We start from the raw sequence: 26036 nt of genomic DNA on the forward strand, positions 1-26036 counted from the left end.
GACAGACCTAAACGGCACGGCTACGGCAGATAAAGGTTAATAATGTGGTTACGTGACAACTTACATCTCCGAGCGCTGACATGACACAACGTAGGATAGCAGAGCTCAGCATCTGAGTTTGGACTAACTTCCGAAGTTATCCATTTAAAAGTGTCAGATTAGACAGAGTCGCGTTGGCTGAATTTGCTTAGGGTGGGTAGCACCGTCAACTTTGGCGTTAAATTTAACATGCGCAGAAAAAACGTAACGTAACATTACGTTTTTTCTGTGCATGTTGAATTAAATTTTTTCTTAACGTCAGCGGCGCGCCGGTTAAAATCAATGTCAAATTTAATGGCGCAAGTCACCCTTATGGTATGTCACAATAAAGACAGTAAAGATATACATAATCGATAACCAACAGCTGGAATTTTGCATTCTTATTATAACTGTGCAACGTGACTTCCCCGTGGCAAGTAAAGATCCTTAAGACTAAGACTTTATAGTCTTCGTCATGAATTTGGATATTAATATCGTAATCGTAATTAAATCGTAAGGAATATGTTCAGAAAACCCGCATAAGGTAGATTTAATATTTATTTGAATAAACAGTAGCATGTATTATCTATATTCCATTTGAACTTTTCCCAGTGGTTTTTTTTAGCCATAGAGAGTTGGAGCCTAGGATCCGCTTCTACATTTTCTTCTTCGCTTTGAGTGGCTTTCTCATTGCTATTTTCACTCAATATCATACGTGTTACGGAACGAAAACGCGCTAAAGGAGACCACGCGAAATTGAGAAGAAACAGGAGGACGCTCAGACCAGAGATAAAGTATGTTATCGAGTGTAAATTCTGTCCAATATTTAGTTATCTCAGGCTGGTCGGTCAGCAATTTATATCCGTGTAGTCCACATATGCGGTTCGCGGGTGGAGGCTCTGTTTGTAACAACGGAGGCGGAGTCATTAAATACTTACACGGCCCGGCTAATGCTTCGAGGAAACTTCTACTACCCATCACTTACTGTGATTATAATTAATTTAAACTATTGCGTACTATTGCGTATTGCGTGGCGCCATCTTTCTATTTTTGATACATATATGCTACTCATTTGCTATTTTATTAAGATATTGTGAACAAAAAATACATAATTATTCATATGTAGTTACGGTAAAGCAAACATCTCCCTCACAGATGGTATCTGTTACACAGGTGGTGTCTTTACTTGTTACACACAAAGATTCTGAGTTTAGGCACTATGTGGAGTAATGGTTATTATTATACGGAACATTATATCGACAAGCTCGGTCTGACATGTTTGCGGTGTACAATACGGTACGTCTAGTTATATGTAAGGTTTCCATAATTTATTGTAACCAATACGGAGCATTACGGTAAAATATTAGAATATGTTTATAGTATAGGTAAGTGTAGTGTTGTATTGTGACAATACAGTAAACTCAACCAAGGTCTAAGTATAAACTCCTATACACAGAAGTTACATATTCACGGATAGGTTACATTCTGGATGTGTTGTACAGCTACGTTTGGAGGAAGGCCTCCACACGTAGCATCACATCCAGAATTTACTTACTGTCCTAGTAATAGTCTGTGTGCTTACTTACAGGTCTGTACTGTACACCATAACGTATCTCTGTCAACTGAGCCTCGACTCAGTGTTACAGCCAATATTCTTCTTTTCTTGGGTTGTAGCTCCATAAGCGCAGTGGGTTGACGCAACATCACTCTGACGCTGACATAATTAAGCCAATGTACTACTGTAAGCAAATGAGTATACAGATAGGGTTGATTTGCAACTTGAGTTACTTAAATTTCAGGTCACACTATATTACTGCTTATTTTTTTACTATACATATACACACACTTTTGTCAACTGCAGGCGTTGCTTAAATACGGTGACAGGCCCATATTATACGGGATGCATGGAAACCCTAGTTATATGTGATGCGCCCACGTACATGTAGTACCTACATGATATTAACACATCTCCGTAATTAGGCCATCTTTTCATAACTAATTCTGTAGTTGAGAGTATATTTCATATAGGTTTAGTGCATTTCAGCTACATCAAAATAGTCATTAATTAATTTGTTGCTGACGTTGCTATAGGTACACGACCTGGATATAATTCATTAAAAGTGCATTTGTAATGAATTAAAAGACCTTATGGTTTTTTAAAGGTACATACAATCTAAAAAGTAATTTTAAAATAATTTTACCAATAATAAGTACTAAATACTGACCTTATTCTCAGAAATTGTATTATCTCCGAAGAATAGTTGTTGTCAAGTTTAATAATTGTAAGATTAACTTTGTTGGAAACTAGGATAACGAACTCAATACGTATCGGAGTAAACCAACCAATTATCCGATACTTCTTCAATAAACACATTTAATTGTGTCATTTTATTTATATTATGATTAAATTTTAGTTTTCATGGGTACATTTAAAAGAACTTTTTCTCGTACTGTGTTTATTTCCTAATATTTTTCCCTAACAAGAGTGTCAAAAGGAAAGGGTCAGAAAAAGATCTTATTGGATTATAAAAGTCGATGCGGCGAAAAATACCCGTTTGAACCCATATTAAAGCAAAATGCTAGACAAAATTAAATAAAGCAAAATAAGGTTTCCCGGGTAATAATTAGCCCGAATGGCAGTGCAGGTACATGTGAAGCTATTGTGGATTCGCCGCACGCGCCGCTACACGCGGCCGGCTCAATCGCCTCGCCGGCTACCAAATAAGATCACTTAAATTCTGAACCCGTAGCCTTATACCCAGATAGCACTAGCATTTAGTTCTGTTACATATATGAACCTCCCACACACAGTAATTACACAAAAGAAACGGAACTGAAGAAAACGTTAAAACATTGCCTTCGGTGGCTATTAGATCCGGCGGGGTTAACTGGCAGAATTACTTAAATATACTGTTGCCATGGGCCGCGTTATTAAGTTTACTAACCGTTACGACAATGGGTTCACTATCTGAGGGAGCGAAATAATACACATTAGCTATTCATTACGTTGAAAACTGTACACGTACGTACATTCGAAAGTTACAAAATTAGCTTAGAACTTGGCTGTGTTGTTTCTCTGAAAATTCACGAACATGAAAATGAAAACGGTATTTTTGTTAACGTCCTCCGAATATTCCTAAGTTTTGTTTGTTTAATTAGCTTTCATTCAATTTCATTACCCACCTTGTTTACTTAACGACGGACTTTGCGAGTGCCTATTTCTGATTAAAATCTTCGCTGTAAGCTCTAAAGAAAAGAATAGTGTTAGGGAAAAATATAGAGTTTTTCGATAGCGCTCTCGGCACGACCGACTGAGCATTTGTAAGTAGCGTATTTTTATCCCTTTGTGTAGGCAATATCAGACGCGAACAATCAGATCGGGCCGAACTTCGCCCATTGGCTTGTTACTATTGTCAAAGTTGAGCTCTAAATCAGACCACGAGTAATCTCTGTTTTTGGAATTTATGAGAGAATTTTAATGCATTGTGTCGATAGTTTTTGGTCATTTTGTGATGAAAACTGTGGGAACGGTAGTTAGATATTTTAGGCCTGCTCATCCAAATTAGTTCATTCCCATGAGACTCACTTAGTAGTACTCTATATTGTACTGTAGTATAAGTTATAAAGAAAGTAAAACTAGAAACGATTTATTCACAAATGAAAAGTAATCTTCATAATTTAGTTTGTTATAAATATCTTCCCTAAACAAGGCATTTTTACATTATTAGATATCGCAACTTCTTAAATTAATCTTCACGATTAACTTCCTCAGAGCAAGTTTTATAAAATTGGCGATTAAAATGTTAGAACTTAAAAGGGATTCCGCTAGCGTCATTTGTAACTTTCGGTTAAGTCTAAGAAAATATTAAGTCGTTCCTTCAGTAATTATGTGAAAATCGTTTATTTTCCTACATATATATGTATTTGTAGAGAGCATTAGAGTGATTCCGCCCCACCGCCACCGACGCCGTCTAACTTTGTAGGTTTATTGTCTTCGCTAGAATTAAAAAAGTTTCAGTCAAGTATTTTTTAATAAGAATGTGGAACATACATTTTCGCTTGTGTACTGGCATTTATTTTGTTCGCTTACAATGCAGAGTTTGTCATCTATACCAATTAAAACTTCATAGTCTACAAGTTTTAATTTCTCACAGAACACCGTTACATTTGACGTTTATTTTTACCGGCGTTAAATGGCAAAGGTACTTTGCATTGTTCTGTGCACGTCAAATTTGGCGTCATAGTTGACTGGTGCAACCCAACCTTAATGTATAAAAGGTAATCTTTATAAATGTATGAAGGATTGTACCTACATAGACAAATACTTTTTTGCGTTTTGCAGAAAAAATTGTTACTATAAATGTAAAGGAATAACGCAACTTTCTTTTCCTTCGTACCAATATTCTACATTGACGTCCAAATTTCCTGTAGCTGTAATATAGTCGGCTAATTGTTAATGACATAACAATTTTATTTACCCTTTACCCCAAATATTACCGTTAGTATGAAAACAATTGAAGGTATTTAAGTTTATTGGACTTCGGTCGCTTAAACAAGAACTTTTCGCTTGAATTAGAATGAACTCTAAGAATATCAACAGTTCTTGAACTGAGTTGTAATTCCGGTACAACAACGTGAATTCAGAGCGCAAATACGCTAATAGCTCCCGGGATAGTGATGGACGTTGCTTCAGACAAACTATACCTACTCGTGTTTTCACATTTACCCTAGATGTGGTAAATGGAGCATACGACACTAATAACTTTCGTTTACATTATTAATATTAACGCAACTAATTTCACACACAATTGTATGACAAATATGAACCATCATCAATAATAATGAAAATATAATTAGTTAGTCTCATCAAAACAACGGTCGTTTACCGGTGTCATGTAACATTATTTTAGGATTTCGTTTTCAAACTCCATAATAACATATTTTCTGTTGAATTATTTTTCTCTACATTGCAGTTACAAATTCTCAAAATAAAAGTTTAAAATGCGATGAGATTTTATAGTAAACACTAAACAAATCTACGTTGAAATCCTGCCATTCCTTAAACTGTGTTGTGATTCCGGTACAACAATGTGAATCCGGAGCGCAGTGTCGCTGAGCAAGCTCCCGGGGGAGTGACGCTGTCGTTAATTGGAGACGCTTCAGACGAGTTGTATGTCAAAACACCGGTGTTTTGACATTTACCGGTATTCTCAATTAAAAGTTAACAACGGCAATGACTTTAGATGGATTCATAATCATTACATTATTAAACACTAGCTAATGCCCGCGACTTCGTTCGCGTGGACTCTGACTCCAGTGAATTATAAATACGAAAGTGAGGATGTTTGTTACTTAGTTATGCCAAATCAGCTGGACTGATTTTATCAAACATTATATATGATCCATCGTCATTGAAAATTAGGCCTAAACTGTTACCACCTTCACCACCAATCATAATTCTAAAATATGAAATAAGTAAAATTACGTATTAACGCTGAACAACTTTTGCCGTTATAGTGCTGGTCTGGTGCAATTCCACATCAAATGATAAAAATATCTTTGATTTTTATACTTTAACAGGAAATGCTCATCAGACTGTACAACTTTTCCTAAGATATCATTTCTATATATATTATTATGTAGCTGGTCTCTTTATGTTACGCATCAGATATTCCAGATCTTCAATTTTTATACCTCAAGAGAAACTTTTTTAAAATTCTTACTCCATTGTTGTTTCTTCATCCCTCTATATTATTTTTTTAAAATACATTAAATGTTTTTTACAAACTTTTTTACTGTTTCATTATATGTATTGATTGATGTTAATTGTATGCATGATGATTGTCTTGTATGATAAATAACTAATCAATGACAATTCTTAAATTCTTACAACTTATGTAAGAATTGTCTTTAAAATAAAATAGTTTTATCTACAATACACCTGGATTTGATAAATTTATAAGACAGTTTGTATAATCTTAATGATTAAAGCAATTTAAAAGCTTAATTCTTACATTATTAGTCTTATCATTTTCCTTTCCAATGGATAATTAGAAACGCCAGACAATTTATTGCGATTATATCTCGGATATAACTTTCGAAAGACTGCACCGTTTTAATTCCTTTCATTTTAGTGCTGCAACGAATTATTTTAGGCAACTAATTGCGTTGCATACACTGTAGGCTTGCAAAAACCGCATGCGACATTTTGAATGGGCCGCTAAAACAATGCGCAATAAGCTGCCGTGTGGTTTGCTGTGGTCAAAACAAAAGGTGTATTTTGTTGGCATTTGTTGGCACACAACGTGGAAACTCAAGCGTCCTTCTCCACAGAATAAGTAAACCACTACTGTTCAGAAGGTTCGCTTTGTATAAAAGTCACATTAGGCATTGACAAATTCTTACAACGTCACGCGAAATAGAAACTTATTGCGCTGCACGAGCGTTCATATTTTGTTTATGCCGCCATCGATTTAGTTGTCCGACGTTATTGTATTGCAATTGCCCCTTGTGGGGTGTAGTGGGCATTATACCTTAAATCCGGACTGACAACCTCTGCCTCCCTCACCTCCACTTTTTACCAGTGATTACATAGCCTAAACGACGTATTAATATGCATGCTGCTATTAAGTAAACCAAGTCGTGCCACTTGTTATTAATTTATTGTTGTTAGTATTTTCGACCGGAACAAATAGAAAAGTATAATGCATGAATTATTTTACTTTTACTAAATTATCTTCACTTTTCATAGTCGTATTCCTCATGACCAAGGGTCGTGGTTATTATTTATTAGGTTAGTCATTACGTGGAATGAAACAAGTTTCTTGGCACTATTATTGGAGCGATTTGCCAATGTCTTCTCCATAAAATATCTTACTTGTTTGTAATTGTAAGGCTTGTATTTGGACCAGTTTTCAAGTCTAACTGAAGTAAATAGACATAACATTTATGATAATATTATTCCGTATTGTTCAATAAATGATATTTTTTCTCTGTTGAAAATTGTTTTTGTAGTTGTGTTGTGTGGTGAGCCTTACGGAGTGGGTTAAGCATAGCAAGGCCGTACCTTTGAGCTGCTGCCTAAAAGTTGGGGACAGACAGACGGGTCTTGTACCGATCATTAGTTTAGTGTTTGAAGGTGACATATTGGTTCAGGTGCATTGTTTGGGAATAAACTTTTGCGCCGAAGTAAATTGAATTGGCTTGGAACTAGTTGTGGAAATATTTGTGAATGTCACCGAAATTCCAAGCATACATTTGCTGGCGATTTTATAGAAGAAATTTGATAACTCAAGAAAAATTACATAAATATTAAATCAGACCGATATATATACCGACATACTTTATCAACTGATACATTGGTTTATATAATTGGTATAGGTATTTATTACGTTAATATGTTAATAAATACAGATCAAACTACATAATAAAAAAACTCTGAATTATAAACTAAATATTGTATAATCTTCTATAGTTGATCTATAGATCATAGTTGCATTACATATATATAATGCAACACAACTAATGTTTATTTAATATTTGAAGAAATCATGTAAAAACCTCCAACTAAAAATACATTTAAGCTATATTAATTGCAGAAAATAATACCTTTATAAATCTAGAAACTGTTGCTTATTACAAGAAGACATCTGGAATGATCGCGAGCGGTCTGCAGTCGCCCTCTCACCAATGATCATTAATTTTCCACGAGCCTCCTGCTTCTCCACAAAATTATAGGATTACAGAAGAATGCAATTATGAAAGAATTATTTCAAACTTTTTATTGTATGTATTTCAAATAAGAGCCATGCCCCAATGGTCAGTGGTTTCTATAGGTTTTATCACTGACGTACGTCTCGACGTGAAACTGGAGTTTCACGTCGAGACGCACGTCAGTGCCTTTGACGAAACAACGTCTTTGTATGGATACAAAGACGTTGTTTCGTCAAAGGACGTCAACATATCAGAGACAACGCAACGTAGCAATGGGGCCTTTCGCTGCTTTCAAGTTTATTCATATCTTAACGACCACCGCCGCCATCTAGCGGAAGCCTTTCTGTACTAGTGAACTGAACAATCATTCAATGTGTAAATGAAATTGAAGAATTTCGGTACCTATGCGTGGTAGTAAGAGTAGTTATAAAACTGAAAGTTGATTGGCTTAACGCTAAATATATATAATCTTTGACTGTAGTTTCACTTAAATGAATCATGTATGTCATCAGAACTTTTCTCAAACCTTCAAATTGAATTCGGCTGAAAGCTCTTTAATTTGTGCTCAGAATCCTGACTTTCTTTGACGAAATTTAATTTCCTTCTAAGTTTGTTACATTGTCTTATTGTGATCCGATCACCGTTGTAATTTTATTTATTGTTGACATTTCTGTAATGGTAAAGGATTTGGCAACTTTTCATTTGTATAATGAAAGACATTTTGACTCAAAATATTCCTGTGATATTATTATATCTTAAAATTAGGCACAAAAAATAAAATCGTCTCGTTTATGCGGTCTTGCCAGTATTCTCATATCATTACGATGTTGTTTGTTTGTTGATGACGTATGTTGTTTTTTTCTTGCGTAGCGTTAAATAATTGCATTTTCGTAGACTTATCTATATTTATTTCTATTTTTTATGTTTTGACATAATTGGACGGAAATATGATAACTAGTCTTTTGTAATAAAATATTAATGTAACATCGAGATTTTCTTTCCGATCGCCATTTTGCATGATAGATTGCGCCCTCAGCCCTAAGTTTCCTGTATGCTGTTCAGCTAAGCCGTTAGTTCTCAGTTGAAGCCCACATGTTTGCTTATTCCGTCCGCTATCGGAAAGACTTGTTAGTGTAATTTGGAGTTTCTCGGAGCGCTAAAATATATACAACATTCGAAAATTTTGCTAAACTTGTTTGTATCCATTTGAAAAGTATTATGTAGAATAAAATATTATAATTTTGATGACTTTGAATATTGTATAGTTATGAAATTCGGGAGAGTTATTCGGGATAGATGAGAGAAGTAACAAATTATCTAACCTCTAGCAGACCTAAATGTAATTAATCACTAGGGGGAAATGTTTGTGAAAAAACGAACATAGGTACCAAAGAATATACCTAACATGAATTATTAAAATGATTTTAATAGTTAAAAATAAAGATTATTTTATATTATTAATATTAATATATTCAAGTGTATGAACATATCTATAGTGGGTACCTATAGATATGTACACTTGAATATATTAAGATTAATAATATAAAATAATATTTATTTATAACAGTTCCATACGTTAACAAAAATGTAATTTCGCACTAATCAACAAATATCACAAAATAAATCTAGTAAAAAATAATTTAATTCCGATTAGCAATCATGTCTGCCGGTGAAACCCAATATTATTGCGACGTTACGATGGTATTTCCGTATTGTTTTATTCATGGATGCGGGATGTTGTCAATGATCAATGATTGAATGTGGGGAGCGCGCGTTGGAGAGCGTCGCCGGGGCCGCAATCGCATTACCTTAATCACAGTATTGCTCCGTCGAGGGCAGTTTGTATGCCCAGTAATGGACTTCCATTGCTTCATACAACCCCTCCGCCCATCTCAACGGCACCTGTCATGCTCCATACCCGCTATTTGTTTACGAAATTCCGATCCGATTAAACCCATTTTACGATGGTTTTCACTACCTCTGTAAATAAATTATTTATGTAAGTAATAAAATGTTTTGTGTCATAAACGATTTATGGCTCTTGTACTATAAAAGCAGTTTTTGGAAACATTAAAACTAAGAATTTGTATACGATTGAGTATTTTAAAAAATATGTACATATATTCAATGAGCAATGAACAAAATATATTCACTGTAATATGATTATATCGGTTTAAAAAATATAAAAGTGAATATTTGAAATCAACACAGCTAAGTTTTTGATAATATACAATCATTTCACTCTAATGACGATTTCGAAGTTAATCTGATCGGTAACTGCTGTACACCAATACGAACATTTTTCGATTTAAATCGTCGTCCTATTTGTTGGTTGAGTAATTACTCGATAGCTGTAAAACTCGTCGGCCGCGTCATTCAGGATGTTCAATTATCATTTCAAGTCAAATCGGAGTTAATTTGAAAGTCCGGCGTAATGAATGTGCTTCAATTATTCATAACTTCAGGTGAGTCGAATGGCACGGAGTTTATTCGCTGTTTTGAATAATTTGAATAATCATTCGACGAGGCGTTTGAAATGGCATTCGGACCATCTGTAATTAGTAGAGAATTTCTTTAAGCTCTCCGAAACTTTACTCAAATGATAAACTATATAAGACACGGAACTCGTTGTTGTGATCAAGGTTATATACAGATTGTTTCAAGAATGTACAATTTTAAATCAAGACATTTTCACACTAAACTTTCATACAATAGACGCCAGTGTTTAATATTTTTTTTCCAAGATAAAGTTCTTGACTTTTGAAAAAAAAAATCACATATACATCACTGTTATTTCAAAAATATATTAAAATATATTTTCATTTCAAATAAACATTTTTTCTTTCTTACTTCTTCTTTCTGTAAGTAAATTATTTGACTAAGGTACGTGAGTAACTTGCTTAATTCTCCATATATACAAAGTGCGCGTGTTTTATTACAACTGTTTTACAAATTGCTTTTAAAAATCTTGTAACTCAATTTTGAAGCTGATATTTTCAAACGATTAAGTTGAAATTTTGTATACACATTTAGTTTGGATGACAAAGCATTATCACGATGAGATGATTTATTTATGTCTGACAACAATAAAAAGCTTATGTCAAAAATGTTTTTTTTTCTTATTATTCTGTATTTTTTTTAATTTATAGTCAGGCGTCCAAACTGATCGAGTCGAGGGCGGCACGTCGCGAGTTCCTAACACTCGTTAATTTCTTTGAAGTCTCGGCTCCACCGCCAACTTCTCCGGCTCTTTCTCACCAACAATTAGTAAGGAATTACTTCTGCGTCATAATTGTATGTATACACGTACACACACGAACAAGACTCGTTAGCGCCTTTCCGATTCAACAAATTGTGAGTTGATTGAAACTTCACTCAAATTACTCTGTGGTTTTGTGTTTAGTTGGGAATTACGCTGTCTTTTATCATTCAGAATTATAAAAAAAAATATGTACGGGAAAAAAAGTATTTACCAAATAATAGTTTTACAGTACAGATATTTTTTAAGAAAGGTTAACTGACATTTGGGTTATATACATTAAATTGCAACTGATCAGAATAAAATAAAGTTAAAACGCAACTTTATAATGTTGTTTGACGTAAATCCTCGCTACGACAGTTACGAGGCTACGCACGAGCTACGAAGTTTCGAATTGTCAATCTGTTTTTGGTATACATCGTACAAGTTTGGTGAATATGTGTAGGTACATCATAGACATCATAAATATACTTCATTAAGAGCAAGAAAAATACCGTATTAGAGAACACAAAATAAAATAAATAAATGGACAGCGCTCAATGGCCCACACAAAGTATTAAGATTTTATCGCGGATTCGATGGACACAGAGAGATACGGACACAACACACTCAGAATCACTAAGAAATAAATCTTTTTTATTGGAGGATCTGTATGGAAAACAACTCCGGGGCGCAACTAGTGTAGCATAACTACAATATAATATTTGAGCCACAGCAGGAGTGGTTGTTATCGAGAAACTGATTTAAGTTGAAACTCTGCGGCCCAAGTTGCAGGCTGGCGGCTAACATTGTTAGCAACGTTATGCAATAAACTTTTAATCGCATCAAGCAGACTTTCCAATGAGGCTGGCCTACATGCATCATACAGCCTCACTGCTAACTGCTTACTAACTTGAAGCTGAAAACCGGCTATAGTGTTTCCTTTAAAATATTTTTTATTTTATGATCATAAAAATCAGAAGTGAGTTCATGTGAGCAGTGTAGCTTCCATTTTAGTACTTTGTATATTACATTACATGGTACACATCCTCCTGTGGATGTTGTATGAGGGTACTAAGAGCCTTGAGAGCACAGCATCAGCATCTTCAAAGACGATTGATATCCGGCAGGCAGCCAGTGGTAAAATCTCAGTCGCATTTTCAAAAATTTTAGCTTTATTTTACAAACTCGGGGGTCAAAGGTCAGGCAGGCCTTAAACACAGGCCAGCCGGTAATACAAATTCTCATGCATTATTTGATTTCTTTGTACAATTGTTGAAGAAAATAAACGATTTTTTTACTTTTACTTTAAAGGTTGAAAGGAGAGAGTTTATATGATTTTTGATAATTTCTAATCTAAATTTAAACTAAAATATGTTTGTTATACCCTTTGTATTCTTGGGTTATATTTTACTATAATTATAAAACATATTTTACCTTTCGCAGTTTCGGTTTGCTAGATAATATAATTAGATACTATAGGTAGCCTGCGGCTGAAAGTAGTTGTTTTGAAAAATCAAGACTGTTCTTTCCTTTATAATACGGAAAGGATTACAATAGAATTGGTAAATCTTTTTTTTAGTAAAAAAATATTTACAATATTATAATATCTGTTGAAAACGTGAAGGCATCTAATCAACAAAAATAAGCTTAATTTATCTCAATTTTAACGAAATTATCACCGAACAGAAATGTAGATCACCGCGAAAGTTGTCTAACGATATCTGTTTCATACAAACAAAGTGAATTACAGAAGAACAAAATTGGGATATGCCGAGCGTGTGCGAATTACATGGGGATCCAAATTAATTACACAAACATTGGCGTACGGCCGCGCTCGTACGTGTGCGGTGATGACTGAGGAAAGTTTAAGCTTTATACTTGTACTCATAACTGAGCGTGTGAGCAATGAAGTTAGGATAATTGAGACGTGGTATTGCCCGCAGGCGTATGCCGGTGTCCCGTAACGGCGCTCGCATCGCGCATACTGAGCGGTTACATCTTCCTTGTTTACACAACAACGCATTTGCATCACATTGCATCGAGTACAGCAGGTGTACTCAGGTCACGCTCGATTTGAGTATACACAATGCATATTTGAAGGTTTTGAATATCTAAGATGACATGGAGATCAAAAATTATCAATATTAGCGAGCGCCTACATCTTGAGTTGAAATTTGTCGAGTCTTTGTTATCAAAAAAATGATTGTACGAATATGATTGTCACTGTTATTAGTGGACAGTAATTTGTAATTCTTTACGCTATGATAAATCTGAACTCACCGTCTTAGAAATAATAACCGATCGAAACTATGGATATGTGAGTTTCGGCCAAAACCGTATCTGGACCTTTTGGATCCAAAAATATTTTTTGGAAAACATTTGTTATTTTTACCTAGAGACTTATAGATGTATAAATAAAACTTCCGATGGGAAACAATGTTTCTAATTTCGAAATATACATTTTTTTAAATTAATAATGTTGACAAAATTTTTCACCGAAACTAAAACTATGACCAAAACTGCCGAAACCGACAATCTTAGATATACATACCGCCGTTTCCGCAGACAGGTTATGGCCGACAAACTGATTACACACACATGGATGCCACTCGATATGCACAGATGATAAATAGGCTGCCATACAAAGGTATTTCAGTAATTCGATAACGGTAAATCATGCGAGAAGCCATTGTTGTTGTCTTATTATATGATATTAATAATATCATCAACTCGTATGTATAAAGTATGTATGTTCCTGTTAAAGCATTTTGATCGCCATGTAAGCTAAAATGTTTATAAAAACAGAATCCAAATTTATACTCCTAGCGTTGAGTACGTTAAAAGTAAAATTCGGTAATATAGACTAAAATGGTATGTATAAGCAGTCAGACACACAACTAAACGGCTCAGTATACCACAAACGGCTGAGATAACGTCTTCACGGTACATTAATTAAATTAATCTAAGTGGAAGTTGAAGCGGTGGTGGTGTAATGATTATGACGGGCGTCTGTGGATCGAAAGATCTCAGGTATTCTACTCGGCCCATATGAGTTTGTGTACTAATATGACTCATATATATATATATATATATATATATATAGTAGTTCTCATAGACCACCAGTTCCAGTGAAGGAAAACATCGTGAGGAAACCTGCACACTGGTTGACAGTTTAGTTCCCTAGTGTCTATACGACTACCTGCCACTAGATGACGGTAAGGAGTCGTAAAATGTCATGTCAGATATCTTTAGGCGACTTAAATAAAATCTGACACAGTTAATCTGACAGTGTTAGCAATAACACACTCGATCTATCATATCTAAGTGGAAGTCGAGTTATATGCTCCGGATTAATTTATTATTATGGTTTTACCCCGTTAAACTGTGTCTACTGTGCAAGTGTGCAGCGCTCTGAGGTACTGTGCTTCTTCAACAATGTAAGTGAAAAAATTATGCAGACCATACATGAGTAGGTAGATGATGCAGGTCATGGATGCCGGCAACCGAATATGAGTCAAATAAATCGTTAGCATCTTTGTTCTGAACAATACACGTGATTGATGAAAACCTTTAGCCAAGTTACAATTAATTATAACTTTATACAAAGTCTGAATATACCGAATGTTATTTGTGTGTTTATGTTGAAATTTCTCATGTCATAGCCAATTAGCCTCCGCTCCTACACTCTATTTGCAATCGCAGATAGCTCCCGTGAGTTCTTGGAAGTTTGCCTGCTAAAACTAGTGTCACTTTCGCAAATTTCAATAGATTATTCTGGTCGAGTGTGCATCAGATAAGTTGTGTTCGCTTTGAAGGACTTAATATATTTCTTTATCAGAAAATTAAATAATAAATTTATGTCAGGCACATTATTCATTTTTATGCATTTCGATACTACGCCGGGATGCTATGCCGCTGTCTCTGATAGTGAAATAAAAAGTACTAACCAACCAGGACTACAATTTTGAATTTAAAATTCGAAATATAAATTTTATGTCAAGAATATTGATTCAGATCATTCGACCATAAAGTTAAACTCCACCCCTAGAGTAAGTGTACAATACCGGAGTCCTTGAATGTCGATGCAGAGTCCCGTCGTCTTCACCGTATTTGTAGACGAAGAGCTTAAACAGAACTGTTCGTGTTATTTTGCAAAAGTTCGCAAGTCGAGGCTTTAGCTGATTACTTACAGACAGTTTTGTTGTACAATTTACAATTCCCAACGAGTCCTGTGATTTATTTCATTGAGTTTGATTTCTTCACGTTGAACATTTAAATGAACTAGAATTTTAGTTGTGGTGGTAGTTGGTCTATTTCTCTATAGTGTAGACACATCACTGAAAAATAGTTTAATTAAAATATGCGATTCGTACAAAAGTTTCGAAATAGCACAAAATGGGTTTTAATAACTTTGTATTTATTTTTACATATATATATATATATATATATATATATATATATATATATATATATATATATATATATATATATATATATATATATATATATATATGAGCAAAAACGACCCAAAATAGGTACATGTATGAATCTATCTTCTTTCAACAAAGAGCTTTGCTTTGTATTTATTTCGAATAATATAGCTGTTTCCGGCCCTGTCCGCAAATCTCATGCTCGATAGATCTACGTATTTTATCAGAATTAGAATCACGTGTGTTTTTTTGAATAAACCATTATTATTACAACGGTAGCTGTACTCAACGTTTGTCTTAATTAATTTAATTAAGCAGTACTAAATATTGTAGATGTACTGCTAACCGAGTACGGCGAAATGTTAACAATGTTATTGTTCTAGTGGATTAAATCCAACATCAGTGGATGGCTCTAATATTAATTTGAGTGTTTGGGAGAAATCCGCACACAAGGTCGTCACTCGTCGCCGTTAGATGTAATAATTTAACGGAGCGCGAAGTTTATCCGGAGCAAAACCATCAAATTTGATTAGGTATATTCTCTCTGCGGATTAATTTAATTTATAACTTCCCGAAGTCGTTTTTGTTTAGCTAAATATTGTGTTTTGTACCTTGTACTTGAATAGCTTTGGATATTTTTTTAATATTAGGACAAATCACACAGTTTGAGCAAGCCTCAAAGTAAGTTCGAGACTTGAGTTATGGGATACTAACTCAACGATACTATATTTTATAACAAATACATATATAGATATACATCCAAGACCCGGGCCAATCAGAAAAATATCATTTTCCATCATGACCCGACCCGACATGACGGGGAGCGAAACCGGGACCTCTCGGTTCAGAGGCAAGTACTTTAAGAGTGCACCACCGAGGTCGTCAAATCATAGTTTTCAAGAAAGATTAGGCTGCGTTGCACCAGTCAACTTTGACGTTAATTTTAAACTGCCCAGAAAAGTGCAAAGTACGCCATTTTATCTTACGACCACCGTCGTTTAGATAAAATGGCGATAGATTAGATACACGGGTTATAGTTAAGGTCAAAGTTGACTGGTGCAACCCACTCTAAACTTTTTTGACAACTGCGAGTCTAAGAATAATTACTTTCGTCAAAGAGAATCGTCTAAAAAATTCCAGATACTTACTGAAAGTTTTACAGGAGCACTACTTTAGTTCTGCAATCTTTGATAGATTCTACCACAATTCAATACTCGTTTCCGATGCTCCGGAGCAAACAAAACTTTTCATAGACCAAGATCCAAACTACATTTTTGTAAGTTAAAGAAATCTTTTTTGATTTATTCCTTCGACCCCCGACAAATGTAATGTTATTTTTGCACAATGTTTTATTTAAACTTTAGTATTTATACTAAAAAGCACTTTAATTAATTTACTATTTTCTTTACTATTCACTTTCAACTGTTTCATTTATGCATTAACTTGAGTGCGGTAATATAATTAACGCTGATGCCAGAACCACAACCGATGAAAATAAAGCTTTATTTCTCTTTAGAAATGTAAGCTTACTTGGTAACACTTAATATATTTTCTAATTAAATTGTATGTTAGAAATGTTAACCTTGTGTTTATAATATTACAAGGTTCGAACTGACATCAGTATTAGCAACAACATAGTCGAAAAAGAAAGATCTGTTAAATAAATAAAAAAGAAATCTTAAATTATTTCTAAGAAAGTTTTGTGCTCTGACTTAGCAATAGTTAAGTCAAAGTCGAAAATCCTTTATGTTAACAGTATGATGTAAATCTGGCAGTTCTGGGAGCTCGTATAGCAGTAGATTTGCGAAAGCATCGCAAACCCGAGTTGTCGCTACGTGTTTGTGCTGCAATGACATGACTCTATTTGGAGCAACTTGTCCCTGCCAGTGATCAAACTTCAGCGCGATCTCACTAATATTTGTTCCAGTTAAATTGAGAACTTAACGAAACGTTGCGTAAGCGTATTTAGATATAGATTGATGACGTTTACGGGATTGACTTGAGAGTAATCCATATGAGTATCAATAATTCGTTTCCAAATATAAGCAATTTTTAATAGTGTATTTTTTATTTCTGGCAGTCAAGTTGAATTTTAACCCTACCATTCATCATTTCATGAGAGCGTAGCTTATGGAAAAGTAGATATTTTTCAAATTCCTCTACATACTTTAATTTTTTTTTAATTTGTGAATAATTAAAGTTATTTGTTTTACTTATTCATGTTCGGAATTTCAAGTCATAATCATAATCCATACTAATATTAAGTTTATCTACTTGTTTTACTGAAAATCACTGGACCGATTTTGATGAAAGCTCAAGAGCAACAAAGATTACCGCAGATGAGGCAACAGGCAACAACTTGTGATAAATAAATTGAACAAATTACTAAGTATACGAACCACAAAAAGCAAATTGCATCAAATGCTAGTACATTATATAACTAACTAGCTGCGCCCTAAACTACCTAACTAATTGTGTGTTATTATGTGTTATTCCAGGTTATATTCTACCCGTGAACCAAATTTCATAACAATCCGTCCAGTAGATTTTGCGTAAAAGAGTTACAAACATTACACACATACAAACTTTCACATATATAATATTCGTATGATAGGATATAATTCCAGATTCCAGGAAAGAACCACGTAGCATTGAAACTGCTCTTGTTATTTTTTACGAGTTAATTCAGCACTCGTCATACTGTGCATTTCCTCGAAGTTGCGATGTTAGATAGTGTTAGGGTAAAAGCAGACCTGTATATTTTCAGTTTAGGCATTTACTTCATTTAATGTTTAAAACTAACTAATGTACTATGTAATGATATCGAGAAGATAAAATTGAATTGAAAAACGCGTTACTTGTAAAAAGTCAATAGTTGCAATTTGTTCAGCAAACACTCACTAAACGATGACTATATGGTTTTTAATAAATATGGTTTTGAATAAATTATATAGTTTTTGAATAAATATGGTTTTGAATAAATTATATAGTTTTTGAATAAATATGGTTTTGAATAAATTTTGTTTCTCATAAAAATGTACACTTCACTAGATAAATATATAGATTAAGTACATTTTTAGTAAAAACATTTAATTAGTGTAGATTATTGAATATGTTATAAATAGTAGTATTTTGATCTATGCTTGTAGAGGAATAGATCAAAAAGTAATCTACAGGTAGAGTCTATTCAGAGGCATAGACCGACCAAAGAGTAGATGGCGCGATTACCTCAACAATTTTTTGAAAGGATGGACAGATTTTTTCATGGACCTATACGAGTGGAAAAGACCTTTAACCAGCAGTGAGACATTTCAAATAAAGTTTAAAAAATATATATTCTATTTGATTATTCTAAAATGATGTGTCATCTGTTCTGCCTTACGTGCAGCTTGACATCTAGTCACGAGTGGTGCGCGATTTTATCGCCGTTCTCATTTGTCCTGCGTCCTCGTCATTTAGGGCTGACCCAAATCAGAACGTTAGATGTCTAGTAACCGGATTGCCCGCGGCCCTACCCTTTGCCTTTCACAGGTTCACCTCCGTGCTCCCGTGTAATTGAATGTTTTCATAATTTTTCGTACATTTTTTATTTTAATTATGAGATAAAATTGTTGTTCTTCGACAGTTTATTAACAGGAGTCATTTCATTAGCAAATATTTAATATATTGAAACGTACTTTATCCTACTTTTCGCTGCAAGACACCCGAAAATAAAGTATTATTTTTGACATTAGCTTAATTTTTTAGTTCTTTTACATTAATGCTTAAAATTTACATCTCGTTTCAATCACCTGCGGTAGTGACAGCCCTACGCAAACTGGCGGAGGTATTACAGTGCCAGAGATGGTACAGATATTTCTGATACACGCTTAATTGCGACGTCTACAAGAAGATATATGATTCATAATGATTTTAATTATAGGTACAAATTGTATAATATGTATAAATAATGTTTAGAAGTAAGATGGTCACTTGGTTGAATTTCCAACATACATGTAACTCTTGGTTTGATTTTTGTTTGTCATTTGCTAGCATTGAGCTAATATGTGAGTTACAGCTTAATTCCAACTTTAACAATCGTTTTCGAATGTTACTTAAATCTCAAGCATATGTTTATTGGATTTCAAGAAGTGGACCATTGGCACGCATATCATCTTTGACGACATCAAGTCAGTACTTCACTTCTATAATATGATGATGTAACGCATAGTATGTACTAATTTATCTACCCTTTCTTTTTAGTATAACTATTTAGGCACCAATTAGTTCCTGACTAATACCATTTAACTAATTTTCTATGCACAAGTGGGTTTTAAAGTTCTAATATGTTCGCCATGAACACATTGTATAAAACTATTCGCAGTACTGCTGTCACGGCATATTCAAACGAGTTAGCAAGCGCAAATTGCTTTTATTAACTAAACTAGAACCTGTTTTTTATTCTACTCTGAACGCTACTCTCTGTGACGTAAATAAATTACATTCCTAGTTTCCATGTCATAAAAGTATTAAAAACGACGGCGAAAAATTCAATGAATGAAAAACCTATTATGATGTTTTGGTTGGATTTTAGTGACATAATATTTACTATACCTTTTAGACTTAAATTAAGATTAATTCTATTATTTTTTTAATATATTTATTTAGATTTATAAATACGAGACTTCTCTTTTCATGGTTGACCATTTGAAAACAAAAAAAATCTATTTTTAAATTTAGAAAATATATTTTCCAAAAATATCGACATAATATTTGATTGCAATTATTAGTGAGATTATAATAGTACAGATATTTAGTAAAAGGTTGCATGATGACTTTTTTATTGGTTAAAGATATCCAGCCCACTCACTGAGCCACGTACGGCAATCAGGGCACGACTGGGATGAAGAGCAAACAGGGGTTTAACTGCACTTGAGGAGTAGATTCCCTTTTAATTAAACGAGTTCCAGACGTGGGCGGACCCGGGGCGCACAACTTGCTGGGAAATTGATATAGAGCCCCCGCCTGCAGGGTGACAACATTTCAAAGTTCTACAAATCTTTCAAATTTTAGAACAATTATATTATATTAGAAATATGAATAATGGAACTCAATTTCTGACTATGAAACTGAGAAGTATTAGGGTGAGTTGCACCGTTGCTTTGACATGCATACTTTACGTTAAAGTTAACGTCAAAGTTGAGGTTGGTATTTTTCAATCTGCATATAATTGGTCGTTTATTTAAATTTAACTTATATTTGAAAGGTTATAAAATTACATAATACAACATTTTATTGAAAAAAAAAACAGTCGATCTGGTGAGTAATGAAAAAATATATTTCAATCATAAAAATGACAGAAAGATTTGTTCCAAAAGAGATTCGCATAAAAAACAAAACAACTCAATCAAAATCGAATGTACATCTACACCTAAAACAATCAAAATAATCACAAACAAATCCCAACCCTATTACAGTGTCGCAGTGTAATAAAAAACGGGAGGCTATAATTGGAAAAACGAAAATAAACATCTCAATTTATGTAACAGCGTATGAACGAACGTGTAAAATACATTGATTTGAATCAATTTCGACGAAATAATCACCAAGTTTTATTGGCTGTTTCGCAAACACTTCACAAAATGTTGATATAGATGTATAAAACATTCAAAGAGATTTGTTAAATTTTAATCTGATAATGTTCCATTTAGAATACTTTTAACAAAACTAAGTACCTCAATGTAAATACGCAGATTAGGCATGAAAAAATAATTTCTTTTAAAAAGTACCACAGTGTTTTGCTAAACCAGTCTGTTTAGCAAAATAATGTAGTAGTTGTACGTACGGAAGTACGGAAGTACGATATGCGTAATGCATACAAATTTAGCAAAGTTATGAACAGCTTAAAAGCTGCATTAGAGACAAATCTTTTTCTATCAAACATTTATTCTAGTTAGCATTCCATGATAGCTGACAACAAAATGATCACTCATTTTACAGTGCGGCCGAAGTTACTCCACCTCGTATGTCGCTTTCTGCCTATCGAAATGAATAGCACGTCATTTTGAAAGCTTGAATTATATTTGTTTGTTCGGGCCGTATTTGTTCAATAAGTTATTCCTTTTTTCTCATATAATGTGTAAAATTTAACATACAATATTTGAATCGTTTGTATAGGTATATTTGTACCTATAGCCATATATAAATTCACTAGCTTTTGCCCGTGGCTTCGCCATTTTCGCAATTTCTCACCGCAACAGTACTTTTTCCCGGAATTAAAAATATTCTATATCCTGTTCCGTATTCTTACTATATGTACGACAAATTTCAAGAAGATTGGTTCTGTGGGTAATACTTGAAAAGGTAAAAACTTACTTTTGCATTTATAATATTAGTTGGGATGGGATTTGGAAAACATCAGTTGTAAATAAATTTATTAACATGTTTTGCAAAAGCAATTTATGAAGTTAATTAATGTTATCCTAAACAAAGTAAATATGAAAAAAGTCACTAATGTTTTGGATAAAATGTTGTTCATTTTACATTAATTCTCAAATTTATTTCTTATTGTTTCGTATATAAAGTCCATTTTGGATTGCTAGTGCGTCAGGTCACATAGATATATTTCTTATGTAACGTCCTTTGGTACAATTAATGTCTTTGTAAAACACAGACAAATGACTGCAGGAATAGTTTTAATGGCTCCGAAGAGAAATGAGGAAAACAATTGACCACTGAAGATTAGAAGTTTCTTATATATATATATATACAACTAATATAATTAATATAAATAAAATAACTATGATTGATGATTGATTTCCATTTGAAACATGATAAGTACCATTGACATGCATGCATGAGACATGATAAGTACCATTACGATAGCCTTAAACAGAAGATAAATATGTCAGGTATTATATATCCAACTTAGTAATTTTCACCTTTCTTTTTCTTAATGTATTTATTACTTTATCTTCCCCTCATAATATGTATTACTTGTAAGATCGAAAATTATTTATAATTATAAAAAAGATATATACTAAAAGAATAAAAGTATTTGCAACATAACTTAGTAATAAATAAATATTATGATCGACTGTGGCCTATGTTTAGATAATTTTAATTTTAAAATTTGGTGCAATGCATATTTAATATTTAAAATCCCTACTTTTGGCGGAGAATTGAGACGCAATAGTTAAACAATTGTTTGACCAGCGCATTTGCACCGGTTAGTAAGGTAGACGCTAGAACAGAGTACTGAAACACAGCTATTTTTAACAGCTCAGCTATAAAATATTGTAATTTTTTTTTCAAATTCCATGCGGCTCATAGACCTGTATGTTTTACCATTTAGGCACCATAATAGTTACCGGCAATATAGCCCTCGTGTTTGAACTTACTCACGTCATAATAAATGTGGAGCGTAATGACATTTCATGTCAAACGTCTAAATGCAGATGTTTGCCAAACGTATTACTTGATGCATTGGACTGAATATAGTAATTTGAACTGTATAATTTAGGAGCGAACGGATCAATATCGCTCGACGTGTTTGTGCCTGCTTTATAATGGGGTTTATACGAAAAGCCGCCAAGCCAGTACTGCGAACAGAAATATTATATGCACGTCTAAGCTTAGCTCTGTAGGTAGGTATGTAAGTCTTAAAACAATAGCATGTAGGTATATATTAACTAAATACAAACATTTTTACATTGATGATACTCTATTCCATTTATTTATAGTTTTGTTTCAGTTCTCATGTGTGACAAGATATAAATTAAAGACTCTTTGAACTGGCATTCAGTAATGAAGTAAAAGTAAATAGGTTGAACTAAAATTAATATTGAATATGTGGGTACTTTAAGGACAGTAAAGAAAAGAAGAAAATATCTCAGCTAAGTAGTATAAATTAAAGATAGTGACCTCCGCAGCACCACACGTATAGCATACGATAGTGGATTTCCTACTTAATAGTTGAGTTAAGCAACTAACTTAAGCTGTACGGCAAACTTAATGCAACTCCGACATAGCCACCGTACTTGCCCAATAATACCCTCGTTATTTCTCTAACTTGTATCATGCAATTACTCGTCTAATTACATTCCACAATGTATGAATAATACGTACCGAAGTACTGACACTAGGTTGCTAGAAACAGAAACTTTATAACGTGTAACTACTTGTTGGAGTGTCAATTATTAATTTCATTCAGCTATATTATTGTCGATAGGAAACACGACGTAAAATGGTTTGTTCTTCCGAGAGCATATGAAAAATTCATTGAATGTTACTTTTATTTATATATCTGTAAGTTTAATTCGTCACTCTGTATAGTTTGTAATGTAACTTCTACAAGTTTTGAAATCAAGGAGTAAAAATCGAGTTTGTATTTAAAGATTTTTCACAAATATTTCTCCACCTTAAACAGATCTTTTTATTCAGTTGACAGTCTCATTGTAAATTTTCCACAAAGAATACTTTTTCAGAGTGAGATAATAGTGAGTTAGTTAACAAGGTACCTATTAATGGCGGTGGTGCGGGCACGACGTGGCGTCGTGGGCGCGTGGCGTGGCGCGGCGCGGGCGGCGTGCCACAGCGGCAATTACCTAATGATGCGCAGCGGTTACCCAATTACGTCGACGACTGCTGCATTTACGTTTTTAGTTCTGCTGATTCCGACGTTTCACTCGATTCACAGGCATCGCTCGCTAAAAGAATTTAATCGCGAATACAAATAGTGATTTGGAACTATCAAGTCTTGTAATAGTCTTAAGATAATAGTCTTAAGATTTAATCCTGGCTAGTTTTCGGTCGCGACTTCATACTCAAGTATAAATAATTCCGTTTTTTCCGTGCCCTTGGGAATTTCGGGAAATCCTCTATTAGTTATCTTCTCTATACTCCAAAGAACCTATACCCGTGCTTGAGCGTTGTCTATCAGTCAGCTACGGTAAAATTTTATATATATCGATAAGCAATACCTGTCTTATCAGTTTGATGTGCTCTTCTCTCGTCGTCTCAAATTAGTTACCACGACGGAGCGTTCGCAAACAAAGTGAGTGCGATGTTAATTTAATGTACGCCGGTGTCACTCGAGGCGGGCCGGAACTCCCAACTTTCAAAGGACTAGGGCAGCCACGATTCTCTATTATGTAAATTTTCGCGTAATTTTCTCAGTGGGAGTGTGCTGGCCGGACTTCGTAACGGGAGCGGCCTCTCATTAATACTTACCTGAGCTCCTCAATTTTTGAAGGCCATACAATTTTTTACAGTGAGCTTTTGCATCCGTAGGGAATTTTCGTTACAACTGGAATTGTTTTGTTCCACCCATTCTATATATTTTTGATGGACTCTTTGTTACTTTTGTAGATTATGATTTAGACTTGGTCTAAACAGACTATAATTCAGAGACTTCGTCGAGTGATTAACAATTTTGGTTCGTGCTTTAATTTGAAATATTTAGCCAACCAATGAACCCACGTTATATGTAGTCATTTTATCATCCTTACATAATAGACAATAGACAAAGTCCTCTCCCGCGTCCGTCTCTCTGTCTGTTCCCGATAAACTCAAAAACTATTGCACGCATTTTCATGCCATTTTCACCAATCGATAGAATAATTTCTGAGGAAGGTTTAGTAAGGTAAGTAAGGAGCGAAGCCGGGACGGGCCGCTAGTTTAATATATTAAAAAACAATCGTACTGCACTCTTACAGTGAAAGATACATATCAATATAAAAGTATCTTGCAATGCCCCATAAAAGTATATTAACCATTTCGACTATCATCGTTTGGCGTTCTGGAGGCTCATCTTATCTACAGCCGTGAAAGCCATATTCCTGGTACATGGTATTATGGTTACGATTGAATATGTCTTGATATTTATATAAAATGAAGTTGTATAGCTTACATTTAAATAGCACTTACATGTAAATACTTTTTGAAATTATCTGGAATATTAATTTTATCTGTACGGCTTTTGTAAATAAAGACCAGAAAAACTTCTTGAAGATATTTTTTACATTATGTTAACATAGCATGAAAATTTATGGCATAGTTTAAAGTCTGTACTTATCGTATAACATTTCTGAAGCGGAAAATTGAGAAATAGAATTAGCCCTATTTTTTTCCTAGTAGGTAAGAGTTATAAATGCAAAAGTTTGATTTGTGTGATGATACTTTTTTTAATCACACAAAATCTGATTTGGATCAAACCTGCACGGGTAAAATATTTGTACTACACCATTTTTAAATTATATCCATGCAGTAAACCGTTAAGGAGATCCCTCGTCAGGAGTCGTTTCTGGATACACCATCTCGTGATGCTTAACATAATAATGCATTGTCATCCAAATTAATCATGTGTATAAAATTTCAGCTCAATCGATTGAAGATCTGCTCCAAAATTGTGTAATAACATTTCAACCAAACATTAAAAAATGCAAGGATCAAAAATCATTTTGTCGGAATTAAAGTAAAACAAAGTGGTTCAGAGTATGCTATTCTCAAAATTAGCGTTAACAGCTGTATATTGTTCTAGAAAACATTTTGCAAGAAATGCCAATTTAGCTCAGATCGATAAGACGGTCGCTGCAAGTGCTAATTTTATTCGATGGCACAACTGCTTTGAGAACAAAATAACGAAACAAACTATT

At 33.9% G+C, this 26036-nt stretch overlaps 1 long non-coding RNA gene across 1 annotated transcript; it reads right to left on the bottom strand.

Moving 5' to 3' along the window:
* Positions 1-8830: 8830 nt before the first annotated feature.
* On the bottom strand, positions 8831-10144 carry LOC128669314 (uncharacterized). Its single transcript, XR_008404629.1, has 3 exons — positions 10030-10144; positions 9540-9711; positions 8831-8887 (listed from the first exon to the last, which is right to left on the bottom strand). It is a non-coding gene; the product is annotated as an uncharacterized LOC128669314 (long non-coding RNA).
* Positions 10145-26036: the final 15892 nt, after the last annotated feature.

This window comes from Plodia interpunctella, chromosome 4 (assembly GCF_027563975.2).
Source record: "Plodia interpunctella isolate USDA-ARS_2022_Savannah chromosome 4, ilPloInte3.2, whole genome shotgun sequence".
NCBI lineage: Eukaryota > Metazoa > Arthropoda > Insecta > Lepidoptera > Pyralidae > Plodia > Plodia interpunctella.